Below are 15,351 nucleotides of genomic sequence, written 5' to 3' on the forward strand. Positions count from 1 at the left end.
AGAAAGAAAGAAAGAAAGAAAGAAAGAAAGAAAGAAAGAAAGAAAGAAAGAAAGAAAGAAAGAAAGAAAGGTATTGCTAATAGAAGAAAAAGACTTTGCTAGTATTAATAACTTTTGTCCCTGGTCCCTCTCTTCATGATATAAATTCCTATCTCACTAAGCACACTATTCATTCTATTCCTTTGTTCCATCATTAAAAAAAAAAGTGAAGCCACTTCCTAATTCTTAATTGCACACACATATTCAGAGCTCATAGTCCCTAGAGAATATAGACATACCAAGTTTCTAAACATTTCCTTTAATAGTGAAAACATTTGTTTTTCTCAACGTTTTCATTTTTTTTTAAGAAACCCACATGTTATCTAACCTTAGGGGCAAGAAAATGTAGTGGAAAAATGACTGAATTTGAAATCAGAACACGGTAATGCTCTACCTATATGACTAAGGGGCAAATCACTTCACTCTGTAAGCCTCAGTTTCCTCATCAGTAAGATGAAACTCACAATACTTGCACTGTTAGGACAGTATTTTATAAACCATAAAGCACTACATAAAAGTAAGTTATTTTTTCAAAGAGCAGCAAAAAAATCAGAAATAGCCAGGGCATGGACTCTTCACGCAAGTATATAAAGATCATGAAACTCATAGGTCTCAGCTAAAATAACTATTACAAATGCATTTTCATTGAAAATTAATAACTAGAAGACTGAGATGAGATTTATCAAAGATATAACAAGTAGCAATTCTAATTTTATGAAATAAAACTCATGTTTATATATATATACACACATATACACATATGTATATATATACATATATACATACATCTATATATTATATAAATATATACATACATATATAGATACACATATGTATATATTTGCTGTACTTTTCTCATTCCTGGAGTCTATCCAGGATACTTGGCCTCACCTGCTACATTATCTTCACCCAATGGTATTGTAGTAAATGTTCAACAGTTGGCTCTCCAGAAAAAAAAAATGTACTCACATATATATTTTAAGGATAACCTACATTATTAACATTTTCTTCATCACTTTCTTAAGGTTAGATAATCAACAAAATAATAAATCAAGCCCTGCTTTGTGGTATTTGCTGAATTCTGAGGTGGAAATGCTCATATTGAAAATTTAACAATCAGCTTATAAGCCAGTTAGAGACTATTTCAGTATACCTCTGACCCTGTTCATTTTCCAATTTCTTTTTTATGTGTTGTCTTCTCACATTAGAATGTAAATTCTTCAAGAGTAGGAACTGTATTTCTTGCTTTTATATCTCACTACTTATCACAGTACCTCATACATAGTAAGCAATAATAAATGCTCTATCATATATACATACATATGTGTGTGTTTATATATACATGTGTATATATGTGTGTATGTATGTATATATATGTGAATACAGGTAAGAAGAGTATTTTTGATAGGTCATCCTAAGTACTGATAGAATGATAATATTATGATTATAATTATCATCATTATCATTATAATCATTATTAAGAGAAAAAATTCTATAGACATAGTTCTGGCAGTCTGTTCAAATATCATTAAGTAGGACTGGTGCCTATTTATTGCCTTTGGTCAGACTAGGTTGCCTTACATATGGGTACTTTTTTAGGTAATCCCATTTAATATTTCTATTCTATTCTATTCTATTCTATTCTATTCTATTCTATTATATAAAATACTAGTTTCATTATCAAAGGTCATAATTATTAAAAATATTTTCTTATAGTTGTTATGAAGTTATTGTTTTTCTTATAATTATCAAAACTATTGTTAATTTAGACAAGATTTGTGATTTCATTGGTCTAGGCAGTTAACTACTGGTGAGAAAATACTCTCTACTAATTCATATCAGTATACCTGCTCTATAACATTTATTCTTAGAGAATTGCTTGGGGCAATGAAAGGTTAAATAATTTTCCTTGTGTCACAATGTTAGGATATGTCAGAATCAGGATCTGAATTCAGGAACTCCTGAGTCCAAGGTCAGTTCTCTGTAATCACTACAATATGCTGCATCACATCAAAATTATAGTTCCTTTAAAATGCAACATCCAAATGTGGAATGGACTACCTCAGGAAGTAATAAATTTCCCTCTCCCAAAGGGTCTTCAAGACATATAAGAGAGAAGGGGGCCAAGAGAGTGGACTTCAGGCTATGACCCAGCTGTACCCTCCCAACATTCCACTTCAAACAACTTTAAAATAATGCCTCAAATCAAATTTTGGAGCAACAGAGCTAACAAAAGTTCAGAGGAAAACATTTTTCCAGCCTAAGTGGTCCACAGGAGATGTCTGTAACATTCAGGTGGGCACAGACTCAGAGCATGGCAGGAACATCATGGTGGACCTTGGAGGCAGCCATGACAGCAGCAGCAACTTCAAGAGCACTCAGCCCAGAGATGGTAGGGGGCTCAGACAACGGGTCAGAAAGAGATTACAGGGGACCCTTTGCTGGCACTTGGTTCATCTGGCACTGGCTGCTCTATTGCCCATAACCAGTTCTGCATCCCAGTTCAAGGGTGAAGAAGATCACTTGTGATTGGTCACAAGGGAGGAGAGGCCCTGGCCACAGTTCCAGTACTAAGAGGAACGTTCACATTTACAGCTTCTGGAGATCAGGTAACATGGTCATAGATCCAGGACCAAGAGGAGCCCTGGTATTTGTGGTTGCAGGGAAGCAGGGACCCTCACTGGCTAAAGACAAGAGGGCAGACCAGAGGGCAGACCAGACGGCAAGTGATTACCATAAAGCCATAATTTTAAAAAAAAAGAGGGAAGAACCTAGACATCATATTTCAAGAAATTATTAAGGAAAACTGCCCCAATATCTTGGAACTAGAGGTAAAATAGAAATTGAAAGAATCCACCAATCACCTCCTGAAAGAGATCTCATAATGAAAATTTCCAGGAGCAATTAATTAAAGGAGAAAATACTGCAAGCAGCCAGAAAGAAACAATTCAAATATTGTAGAGTCACAGTCAGGATCACACAAGATCTAGCAGATTCCATGTAAAAGGAGCAGAGGGCTTATAACACAATGTTCTGGAGGGCAAAGGTGCTAAGATTACAGCCAAGAACAACCTACACAGAAAAATTTAGTATAATCCTTTATAGGAGAGAAATGGATATTTAATGAAATAAAGAACTTTGAGCATTCCTGTTAAAAAGACCAGAGCTGAAGAGAAAATTTGACATTCAAACAGAAGACACAAGAGAAGCATAAAAAGGTAAACATGAAAGAGTAATCACAAAGGACTCAGTAGAGTTAAACTGTTTACAATCCTGTATGAGAAGATGATTCATGTAACTGCTAAGAACTTTATCCTCATTAAGGCAGTTAGAAGGAGTCTGCACAGACAGAAGGCATGGGTGTGAGTCAATTATGTTGGGATGATTTCCAAAAAAAGAGATTGTAGGGATGAAAAAAGGAATGCTCTAGGAAAAGGGGGAAGGAAGAAGTATAATGGGGCAAATTGTCTCACATAAAAGGGGCACACAAAGAATTGTGGGGAGGAAAATGAGGGTTGGGCAATGCTTGAACCTCACTCTCAGGAATTAATTTAGAGAGGGAAGAATAAATAAATAAATAAATAAATTATATATATACAGACTCAGTCAGAGATGAAGAGGGGAAGGAAGAGAAAAGAATAAGGGTGGATTAAGAGAGGCAGTGGTTAGAAGCAAGACAGATTTTTTTTTCTTTAGGTAGGCAATGGGGTTAAGTGACTTGCCCAGGGTCACACAGCTAGTAAGCGTTATGTGTCTGAGTCTGGATTTGAACTCAGGTCCTCCAGAGTCCAGGGCCGGTTCTCTGTCCACTGTGCCACCTAGCTGCCCCAGCAAGACAGATTTTTGAGGAGGATAGGATAAAGAGAGAGAGAAGGATAAACAGGAAAATGAGATGGAAGGTAATGAACAGTTAGTGATCCCATTGTGAGTGGGAATGGGCTTAGTTAACTCATAGAATGAAAGTGCATAGAGCACCGGCCCTGAAGTCAGGAGGACCTGAGTTCAAATCCGGCCTCTGACCAAACACTTGATACTTACTAGCTGTGTGACCCTGGGCAAGTCACTTAGCCCTGATTGCCTAAAAAAAAATAATAAAATAAAATAAAAAAAAAACACAGAACCCGACAATATTTTGTATACAAGAGACACACTTGGGACAGAAACACACACAGAGAGTTGAAATGAAGGGCTGCCACAGTCTATTATGCTTCAGACGAAGTGAAGAGGGCAGGGGTAATAATCATGATCTATTTAATAACCAATAACAAATCACCTTAATAAAAGGATTTGTTCCCTGAAATCTGGATTCAATCAAAGGACCACACTTGAGGACCTAGAGGGCCACCTGTGGTCTCAAGGCCACAGCTTCCCCACCCCTGAATTATGATCTCAGACAAAGCAAAAGCAAAATTAGACCTAATTGAAATAGTATAAACAGGGAAACTACGTTTTGCTAAAGGGTGCCATAGACAATGAAGTAATATAAAAAAAAAATTTCAGCAAGTTTCTTTGATAAAGGAATCAAATTTATAAAAATTATAAGCCATTTCCCAATTGATAAATGGTCAAAGGATATGAACAAGCAGTTTTCAGAAGATGAAGTTAAAGCTGTGTATAGTCATATGAAAAAAATGTTCTAAATCACTATTGATTAGAAAAAGGTAAATTAAAACAACTCTGAGGTACTATTTCACAACTATCAGAAATGACAAATGCAGAAGGGTATGAGGGAAAATAGTTACATAACGAATTAATGGTGGTTATATAGTAGCCTGGTCCAAACATTCTGGAAAAGAATCAGGAACCATGTCCAAGGGGCTATAAAACTGTGCAAGCCCGTTGATCCAGCAAAACCACTGGTAGGTCAATACCCCAAAGAGAACAAAGAAAAACGTAAATAACCTGTATGTACAAAAATATTTATAGCAGCTGTTTCTGTGGTGGCAAAGAATTGGAAATCGAGGGGATGCTCATCAGTTGGGGAATGGCCGAACAAGTCGTGGCATATGATTTTGATGGAGTACTAATGTACTATAAGAAATGATGGTTTCAGAAAAAAAAATAGCAAGACCTATATACAGAAAAAAAAACCGTAGCAAGACCTGATACACAGTGAAGTGAGAAGAACTGGAAGATTGTTGTGCATAGTAACAGTAATGTTATGATAATAAACTCTTAGAAACTTGGCTATTCTGATCAATACAGTGATCCAAGACAATTCCAAAAGACTCATGAGGAAAAAAATATCCTCCGCCTCTAGAGAGAAAACTGATGAACTCTGAGTGCAAATTAAAGTATAATTTTCTTGCTTTCTTCACTTTTTTTGCTTTTGTTTTCGTGATACAGCTAATGTGGAAATATGTTTTGCATGATTTCACATTATAATTGACATATTGTTTGCCTTCTCAGTGGGTGGGTGAGGGGTGGGAGAAAAGGAGACAATCTGAAATTCAAACTTTAAAAAGAAAAGAATGTTAAGAATAAATAAATAATATTTTTTAAAAAGAGATGGGAAATTTTATTTATGAGGTTTGTGTTGAACTATGATTTCCAAGGTCACTCAAATCTTTCAGTTTCTATGATGCTCATAAGACAGTAGATGCAAACAAGTTAATCTCTTTTATAAGGTGTTAAAGTTAATAATAGCTCTCTTTAAACCAATCTCATTGACTATTCATTTCCCCCTTTAAAAGGAATTTAGAGACAGGTCTTTGGCCTCCATTGTTCTGTGCTGACATTAAGAGAGATAGTTTACATGCTTATGTAGGAAGCATTGACTCTGACTATCCTATTTTCAGTAGTCAAAGGGGTCAAATAAGGGGTCAAAGCTAAGTAGACAATCAGAAGAAAATGAAGAGAAGCAGACAATCAGAAGAAAAATGAAAGCGAATTTGTTTTTGGTGTTCTTTTTAAAGGCCTACCAGGAGTGGGGAACCTGCAGCCTGGAGGAAAACATGTGGCACCCCAAGTACTCAGGTGAGGCCCTTTGACTGAAACCAAACTTCACAGAACAAAGCCCCTTAACAAAAGGATTTGTTCTGTAAAACTTGGATTCAGTCAAAAGGCCGAACCCAAGGACCTAGAAGGCCACATGTGGCCGTGAGGCTGCAGGTTCCTGCAGGTTCCCCAACCCTGCTAGACATTCTAGTGCTTAAGTTGTGCCTCAAAAAACAACCCCCCCCCAAAAAAACCATTATTTTAGTTGTGATCAGATGCCTTTTTAGCCTAGATTTCTGGATAGGTGGGTTGTTAAGAAAAAACCCTGGAAGGCTAGAAAAAGTTTTTGTCAACTTTGGTAACAAAAGACCAGTCACAGAAGTTTTTCAACCTCTGTTGACTCCAGAAATACCAAAGAGCTCACAAGGTTATAAGCAAAAAGCTTTCTTTATTCTATTGGAGAAGGAAATTTAGACACATGTGAAGGTGCCTCCTCTAGTAGAAGACCCAGGACAGTGGGGTTAAACCTTGATTTATATATTTATGGCTAGACAAAGAATCAAATAATGTAGTGTAGCAACAGGAGTGAGGCATAACAGTTACAGTGAGGCAAGGTCGCCTAGTGATAAAAAGTCCATTCATAGCAGGGCTTCATGTCTGGGCCTATTGGTGCTTGCCCAAGCTCAGAGACCATCAGTTCTATGATTTAGTTGTAGCAGTGCTCATGGGGAGGCTGAGCACAAAGGATTGTTGTTATGCCATGCTCAGGGCACAGCTTGCTTGCTGGCCCTTAGTTCTGGAAAACAGGGTATCTCCTAATAGTAAAAAGAGAGAGGTGGTCTTGGATCCTAACACTTTCAATCTTCTCTGCTTCAAAAAGCTAGCTAGCCCTCACTCTCATTTTCAAGCTACCCTTCTCACTTCTATTTCCTGAGGAGTTACAGGTAACATTCCTTCTGATTATTGAACTGATACAAGACCTGTGTTTTAAAGCTTAACTAAGGACAGCGTAAAGGAAGGATAGCATAAAGGATAGCATAAAAGAAGAAGCAGCCCAGCACACTAGATAGAAAGCTGGCCTTAAAGCCAGGAAGCTGTGGGTTCAAGTACCACCTCTGACATATATGAGCTGTTTGACATTAGAGAAAGCCACTTAATGACTCAGTGTTCCAGGCCACTTCCTTTGAGGGGAGGTGACAACCTGCACTGGTAGAAGGATTTTCTTCATCTGGGAGTTTCCTATACCAATGAAATCTTAGGTTCAGCTCCTATCCCAATCTCTGACATACAGGCTTAGAATAATTTTTTTCCCACTTTAATATTCCTGACTCTTAAGAAGAGAAAAGTGGGGGAGAGAACAAGCATTTATTAAATGCCTACAATGTGTAAGCATTGTGTTAAATGCTTTACAAATGTTATCTTGTTTGATCCTCACAACAACCCTGTCATCCCTATTTTATAGTTGAGGAAACTGAAGCAAATAAAGGTTAAGTGACTTACCTAGGGTCAAACAGCTAGGACGTTCCTGAGATTGGCTTGAACTCGTCTTCCTGGTTCTAGGCCCAGCATTCCACCCACTTTGTAACCTAGCTGTCTTAATCAAGTATTCCCTGGTAACAGAAAAAGGGAGGACTCTGCTATCCTGATTTAACTGTCATCCAATGGGAATAGAAATCTGAAAGAAAATGCAAAGATACTTTGAAAGCAGAAAAATGAGTATAACAAGATAAATGAGAGATAATGATTTTCTACCCATTTCCATTTTCCTGATAATTAAGAAGATGTAACCAATGTAGTCCTAGTATAGCAAAGGCATCCTTGACAAAATAGTAGTCCCAATCCCAGATGGGTACATAATGGCTGATGAGGAAGACTTCAATATAAGGACAAGCAGAACATGGGGCAAAAAGAAGAAGGTGCAAAGAGACAAATTTAAGCTTGTTATAAGGAAAGATGTCCTTTAATTAGAGCTATTTTAAAAAGCAGAATGGTTTGACTTAGGTTATAGTCGGTTTCTCCACAGCAGAAGTCTTCAAGCAACAATTGGATAGCCTGTTCTCATATTTGTTATTGAGGACATTCTTGTTCATTCTTATTATTGGCTGGATTTGTCGGCATTTGATATCCTTTCCAATTCTAAAATTCTTAGTTCTTTGAAGGTTGTTGTTGCTCAATCATTTCAGTCATTTTTTAACTCTGCACGACCCCATTTGGGATTTTCTTGGCAAAGATACTGGAATGGTTTGCTATTTCCTTCTCCAGATCATTTTTCAGATGAGAAAACTGAGGCAAACAGGGTTAATTGATCCCAGGCCCAGAACTCCATCCATTGCACCACCTACCACATCTTTGTGAGTTCAGATCTGGTTTCAGATAGTTACTAGCTATATGACCTAGGCAAGTCACTTAACTCTGTTTGCCTCAGTTTCCTCATCTGTAAACTAAACTGGAGAAGGAAATGGCAAATTACTCCTGTATCTTTGCCAAGAAAACCCCAAATGGGATCATGAAGAGTTGGACACAATTGAAAGGACTGAATAACAACTCTACTCTTGTCCTTGATATCTGGGGCAGCTAGGTAATGCAGTGAATAAAGTGCCTGGCCTGGAGTGAGGAAGACATCTTCCTGAGTTCAAATCTGGAGAAGGAAATGGCAAAGCCAGTATCTTTGCCAAGAAAACTCCAAAAGGGGTCACAAAGAGTTAGACAGGACTGAAACGACTGAACAACAACAATCTTTGAAAGTACAGCTATCAATAAGTTCAGGACACAGCTTTTTATATCAGAAAGTAGGAGCTAATATAAAAGACCTTATCCCCTTCTCCTAAGGAAAAATCTCCCTCTGGAGAAGCTGGCCAGGCACACATGGATGGCCCCAAAAGAAAACGCTTTGTTTTCTTTCACTAATGGTTGCCTTCATAGCTATGCCTTTGTTTGCCTCAGACCCTACCCTACATCTTGATCCTCCTGCACCTATGGCTAATGACTCAATTTATTATTTTTTATTTGACTTTAAATAGTATTTTTCCCCACAATTACAAATCAATACAATTTTTAACATTCATTTTTATAAGATTTTGAGCTCCAAATTTTTCTCCCTTCCCTCCTCTCTTCTGAAAAGGGTAGGCAGTTTGTTATAATTTATACATATGTTATCATGTAAAACATATTTCCATATTCATCACAGCTGTCGAAGAAGAAACAGATCAAAAGCAAAAAAAGAAATATGAGAAAGAATAAAGTAAGTGAAAAAATATGCTTCAAACTGCATTCAGAGTCCATCAGTTCTTTATCTGGGTATGGATAGCATTTTCCTTCATGAGTCCTTTGTAATTGTCCTGAATCATTTTGTTGTTGAGTAAAGCTGAGTCATTCATAGTTGATCATCACATGATGTTGCTGATACTGTGTACAGTGTTTTCCTGATTCTGTTCATTTCACTTTGCATCAGTTCATACAAGTCTTTCCAGGTTTTCCTTTACTCTGTGTGTGTCTCTCTGCTTCAAGTTTGTTTCTTGTAAGGAACAAATTGTAGAATACTGATTTTTGATCCACTCTGCTATCTGTTTCTGTTTTATGGGAGAGGTCATCCCATTCACATCCACCATTACAATTACTATTTTTGTATTTCTCTCCATCCTATTCTTCCTCCTGTTTGTCCTCTCTCTCCTTTCACCTTTTCCCACATCACCAATGTTTTGCTTTTGTCTACCACCTCCCCTGATCTGCCCTCCCTTATGTCAATCCCTATACCCCCTTTATTTAATCTCCTCCCCTCCTACTTCCTTGTTGGGTAAGATAGACTTCTATATTCACGTGATTGTGTGTATTATTCCCTCTTTGAACTAATATTGATGAGAGTAAGGTTTGAGTAATGCCCGTCACCCTCCCCCCACCTTCTTCTCCACTGTAATAGATCTTTCTCACCTCTTCATGTGATATAATTTACCCCATTCTATCCCTCTCTTCCTTCTATACCCATTTTACTCCTCTTTCTCATCCCTTATTTTTATGTTGTCCCCTTAAATACATCCTATACTCATATCCTTTATCTATGTTTATTCCTTACATCTGTACTGTTAGTGATACAATTTTTAAGAATTATATGTATCATCTTGCCATGTAGGAATATAAACAGTTTAATTCCATTGAATGCCTTCTGGGTTCTTTTTCCCTTTCTTACCTATTTATACTTCTCTTGGGTCTTGATATTAGAGGTCAATTTTTGGTTTATTTCTGATCTTCTCCTTATGAAGACTTGAAATCCTTTTATTTTGTTGAATGGCCATTATTAACTTTGATGCGTTATGCTTAATTTTGCTGGGTAAGTGATTGTTGGTTGTAGTCCTAGCTCCTTTGCCCTCAGGAATATCATGTTCCATGACCTCCAATTTTTTAATGTTGCAGCTGCCAAGTCCTGTGTGATCCTGATTATGACTCCCTGATATTTGAACTGTTTCTTTCTAGCCACTTGTGGTACTTTTTCCTTGACCTGATAGTTCTGAAATTTGGCTTTAATGTTCCTTGAGGTTTTTGTTTTGGGATCTTTTTCCTGAGGTGATCAGTGTATTCTTTCATTGTCTATTCTGCCCATTGGTTCCAGGACATCAGGGTAGTTTTCCTTGATAATTTCTTGAAAAATGCTGTCCAGGTCCTCCTTTTGATTATGGCTTTCAGGTAGTCCAATGATTCTGATATTGTTTCTCCCAGAGCTATTTTCCAGGTCAATTGTTTTTCCCATGAAGCATTTTACACTTTCTTCCATTTTTTCATTCTTCTGAATTTATTTGATTGATTCATGATGTCTCATAGAGTCTTTAGCTTCCCCTTGCCCAATTTTAACTTTTAAGGTGTTGTTTTCCTCAATTATCTTTTGTACTTTCTTTTCCATTTGACTAATTGTACTCTTTAAGGAGTTGTTTTCTTCAGTGGATTTTTATATCTCCTTTTCCATCTGGCCCATTCTACTTTTTAAGCAGTTTTCCAAGCTGTTGACTCTTTTTTCATAATTCTCTTGCACCACTCTCATTTCTTTTCTCCATTTTTCTAGTACCTCTCATATGATTTTAAGCTCCTTTTTTGAGCTCTTCCATGAGTTCTTCCTGGGCTTGAGATGACTTCCCATTTTCCTTTGAGGTTTTGCCCATGGGTGTTTTGACATTGTTGTCCTCTTCTGAGTTTGAGTCTTGGTCTTCTCTGTCACCATAATAACTTTCTACAGTCAGATTCTTTTCTTTTTTTGTTGTTGTTGTTTTCTGCTCATTTCCCCTCCCCCCCTTTTTTTTGGTCTTTTTCCTTTCTTTTAAATTTAAGTTCTGCTCCCAGGGTGGAAGGGGCACTGTATTGGAGTTCTTGTGCTACTGGCTGTAGGCCCTGGCTATTTCCCTGGTGTTGCATTGATCTTGCCCTGAGGGCCACTGGGGACCCTGGTGTCTGGATCTGTGCTGTGGAGGTGAGTGGGGGTGGCTGGTGCTACTAGAAGCCACAGGGGTCTGGCAGCTTACCTGGTGCTGAGCTGGGTTCCTGGTGGTGGTGTCTGGCATGTGCTGAGGCCTAGGGCAGGGCCCAGAGGGGTTTTTCTGCATTTCCCTGGGGCTACACTGAAGCACCTGGAGGACTGACCCCTGGAGGATTCCTCTTTGCCCTGGGCTTTATTGAAGCATGTGGAGGTCCTGTCCCTGGAGCATATAAGCCTGCTGGGAGCCTTGCTAAAGCATGTAGGGGTTCTCAAAAGTGGAATCAGCTAGTTCCCCTAGTTATGTTAAGACATGTTGGGGGTACTGATGTTGGCATTTCCCTATTTCACCATCCTGGGGCTCAGAATCTCCCACTGATTTGCTGAGGTGGGGCTTGCTGCTGCCCTGCTAGGGTGCTTGCTGTCCTGGAATGTGCTCCCCTTTTACCCAAGATGAACCTTTCTTGCCAATCCTTCAAGTCTCCCAGGCTAAAAGACCTACCCCATCTGCTATTCCAGGATTTGTTTTGCGGTGCTATTTTACGATTGGTTGGTTGGTTGGAGGTGGATATGAAAGAGCTTCAGCAATTTATATTGACTCATGGAAGTCCTCACATGACCCAACTTCTTGTCAGCTAAACTTTCTATTCTTTTAATAACCTCATGCCTCTACCAACCATATGTATAGCCTTATCCCTGCCAATAGCTACAACCAACTTTTGCTTCGTAATTGTCAGTTCCAAGCACTTGGCACAGTGCCTGACATATAGTAAGAGCTTAATAAATGATTGTTGACTCATTGACTCAGTGTCTAACTCTACTTTTGACTAAGCCCTATTTTTATTATCATCCTATTAGGACATCATCTTTCCTGGTGTTGTTTCTTGCTTCTCTCCCAGTGATCCATCCCTGTTGCCCTCACCAGTAGAGAATACTTATCTATACCATACTTTAAAAATCTTTGACTTTTGCAGAATGAGTAATCTCTCCTCTTATGCAGATCATACCCTTTCCACACATTAATGTAGGAAATTTTAAAAGTTGTGCTTGAATGAATCTATCATTTAGTGACCAACATTCTAATGATGAGCAGCTCCAAATATCTCTAGTCTTCCGATGACAGTCACCAAGGTTATATTAAAATCTTTTTAGCTTAATATAATCTTCCAGAGCTTACATTCCATAGGAATCTATTTAAAGCACCCAAGGTCACTTCCATGTTGCGTTAAGACATCATAATAGTAGGTCTCTGCTGGAGGCCTCTACAAAAAAACCACAGAAGTTCACAAAATGGGGCATCCTCCCACCCAATAAAGTTATGAATTCACTTGGAGAAAAAAGAACAGGCATCTTCTCATTACTTCAGTTGAATATCCTTTATGTCTTTCTTCAGTTTGAATCAGGCTGCAAATATTATGATAGTTCATTGTGTTATTTGAATGGTACCAACTTAGTGACTGCCTTGTAAAAGAAATGACATATTTTTCCTTTCCTTCCAGATGGTATTGAGTTTACTGTTATTTTATCATTTCTTATTGTAGTAAGATCCTTGGCAGATTTGCTATTAGGCTATGTTGCCCTCAGTCATTCAGCACTTACTTGATGTTAAAGTCGGTATGAGATCTTCAGGGTGAAACTTGGGCAGATTGGAGTTACCCTGCTGCTTCTAAAAGGCCTGTAAGTGAACAAAGAATAAAGTGGACCAATTTATCTCAATGGGATAAAAGGGATCTGACATGAAAAGCTCTTTTATCTATTCTTTGGTTCAACTTGTGAAACAAATTGAGTATTTTAGTAACCATATGGCACATTTAGGGCTCCAATTGTTTCCTTATATCTGAAAACTGCTCTCTTCCTCACTAAATTTCTACATTCCCCATATTGCATTTACAGCAAATATGTTCTGTTTGCCTACTAATATTGATTAGGCAAAGAGAAAATTTGCCTCCAGGGGGACTCAAAGTGAGGAAAACAGCACTAAAACTAAGCATCTGTCCCATTATAATTTCTGGCAGTGTAAAAGGTTTTTGATCCCCAGTCACATGGCAAGTCCTGTACTTTATGTAAACTGTGAATTTACAAAAACAGGTATGCTGTTGAACTCTGAGTTGATGGCATGAGTAACAGAATAAGGTTTCAGTAAAAGGATAGTAGATAAAAGCAGAAAGGCATAGCATAGTCCAGGATTTGTAGCCCAAAAGCCATAGATAACTGAAAAATAAAAGGGAAGTACACAACTGATAAGATTACAGAATTGCAATAGTAGGAAAATCATCATTGAGGATGAGGACCACAATAGTAACATGGCATGAAAACAGGATTTAGAATCAGAGAGCTTGGTTTCAAATGGATCTGTTTTTTGCTACCTGCATAATCTTTGGACAATCTACTTAAACTTGCTGGGTCTTTGTTTCCCTATCTGAAAAAGCAGGATAGAGTCGCCAACATTTACTTCCAACTCTAAATCACAGGATATCTGGATTTTGGATAGGACCTATAATTTCACTACTTTACAAACCTGAAGAGTCATTGGTGGCACTGAAAGATTAAGTCACTTACCCAAAGTTGCAGACGCATTGGATGTACCATTGTGGCCCTCATCCTCCACTCAGCTGCCAAGGAGTCTTTTATAAACAGTAGGTATGACCGTATCACCTCACTGCTAAGTACATTTCAGTGGTTCCCTATTGTCTCTAAGATCAAATCTATAAAATCCACTGTTTGGCATTTTAAAGCTCTTTATAACCTGGTCCCTTCCTACCTTTCAACTCTTCTTATTTACTTCCCTCCACACAATCTGCGATACAACTAAACTTGCCAACTTGCAATTCTTCACACAAAACATCCCTGCATTGCCGTTGTTGTTGTTGTTGTTGTTTGTCCTTCCTTCTAAAAGAGGACCCATTTCCTGACTCTATGCCTTGTCCCAAGCCTGGAATGCTCTGCTCTCTCAGCTCCCCTTCTTAGCTTCCCTGTCTTCCTCAAGAAGTTAGGTGGCACAATGGATAAATTGCTGAGCCTGGAGTCAGGAAGACTCATCTTCCTGAGTTCAAATCTGACCTCAGACACTTAGTAGCTGTGTGACCCTGGGCAAATCACTTAACCCTATTTCCTTCAGTTTCCTCAGCTGTAAGCTGGAGAAGGAAATGGCAAACCACTCCAATATCTTTACCAAGAAAATGCTAAATGGGGTCGCAAAGAGTCAGACACAATGGAAAAAAGACTGAACAACAACTTCCTTCAAGACTAGGATCAAATCTCACTGCCTTATGTAAGAGGTCTTTTCTGGTTCCCACCTACCCACCTCCCACTTGCTGGGACCTTCCCCTATGAGATGACCTTCCCTCTCCACTTTACTACTACTGATTACCTAATTACACTCCATATATGTCATCTTGGTTGGTTGGTTGTTGTCCTTCTTTCTTGAAGAGGACCAAAATGACTTCACTATGTTAGAGTTAAGTTATAATATGTCTGACTCTGGCTGATCAGACCAATAGGAACTCAGAACGCTCTACCCCAAGTCAGGCACAAATAAACCATGTGAACGTTTGGGATGGATTCTCTAAATTTGTGCATCTCACATTTCTTTTGAACTACTTCAATTCTGCTTTGCTCAGAGAGCACAGCACTTCTTTGATCTCCTATGTCTCACAATCTATTTTAAAGTTCTTCAGAGAGACCTCGAGAGTGTCCTCGTATCACTTCTTTTGACCTCTATATGAGCACTTGCCTTGTGTGAGTTCTCTATAAAATAGTCTTTTAGGCAAACATATGTATGGTATTCGAACAATGTGGCCAGCCCATCGGTGTTGCACTCTCTGCAGTAGAGTGTGAATGCTGTTGAATGGTCTGTTCATTTTGCTCTTCATTATTTCATGCAAGACTTTCAATGTTTTTCTAAGATCATTGAGCTCATC

At 38.3% G+C, this 15,351-nt stretch overlaps 1 protein-coding gene across 1 annotated transcript in view; it reads left to right on the plus strand.

Moving 5' to 3' along the window:
* LOC114054009 (sodium/potassium-transporting ATPase subunit beta-1-interacting protein 3) overlaps positions 1-15,351 on the plus strand; it is a 777,776-nt gene that overhangs the window by 678,696 nt on the left and 83,729 nt on the right. The gene's annotated exons all lie outside the window — the stretch shown is intronic.

The sequence above is a fragment of the Vombatus ursinus genome, unplaced genomic scaffold (genome assembly GCF_900497805.2).
Source record: "Vombatus ursinus unplaced genomic scaffold, bare-nosed wombat genome assembly UNPS02014812.1, whole genome shotgun sequence".
In the NCBI taxonomy this organism is placed as follows: Eukaryota; Metazoa; Chordata; class Mammalia; order Diprotodontia; family Vombatidae; genus Vombatus; species Vombatus ursinus.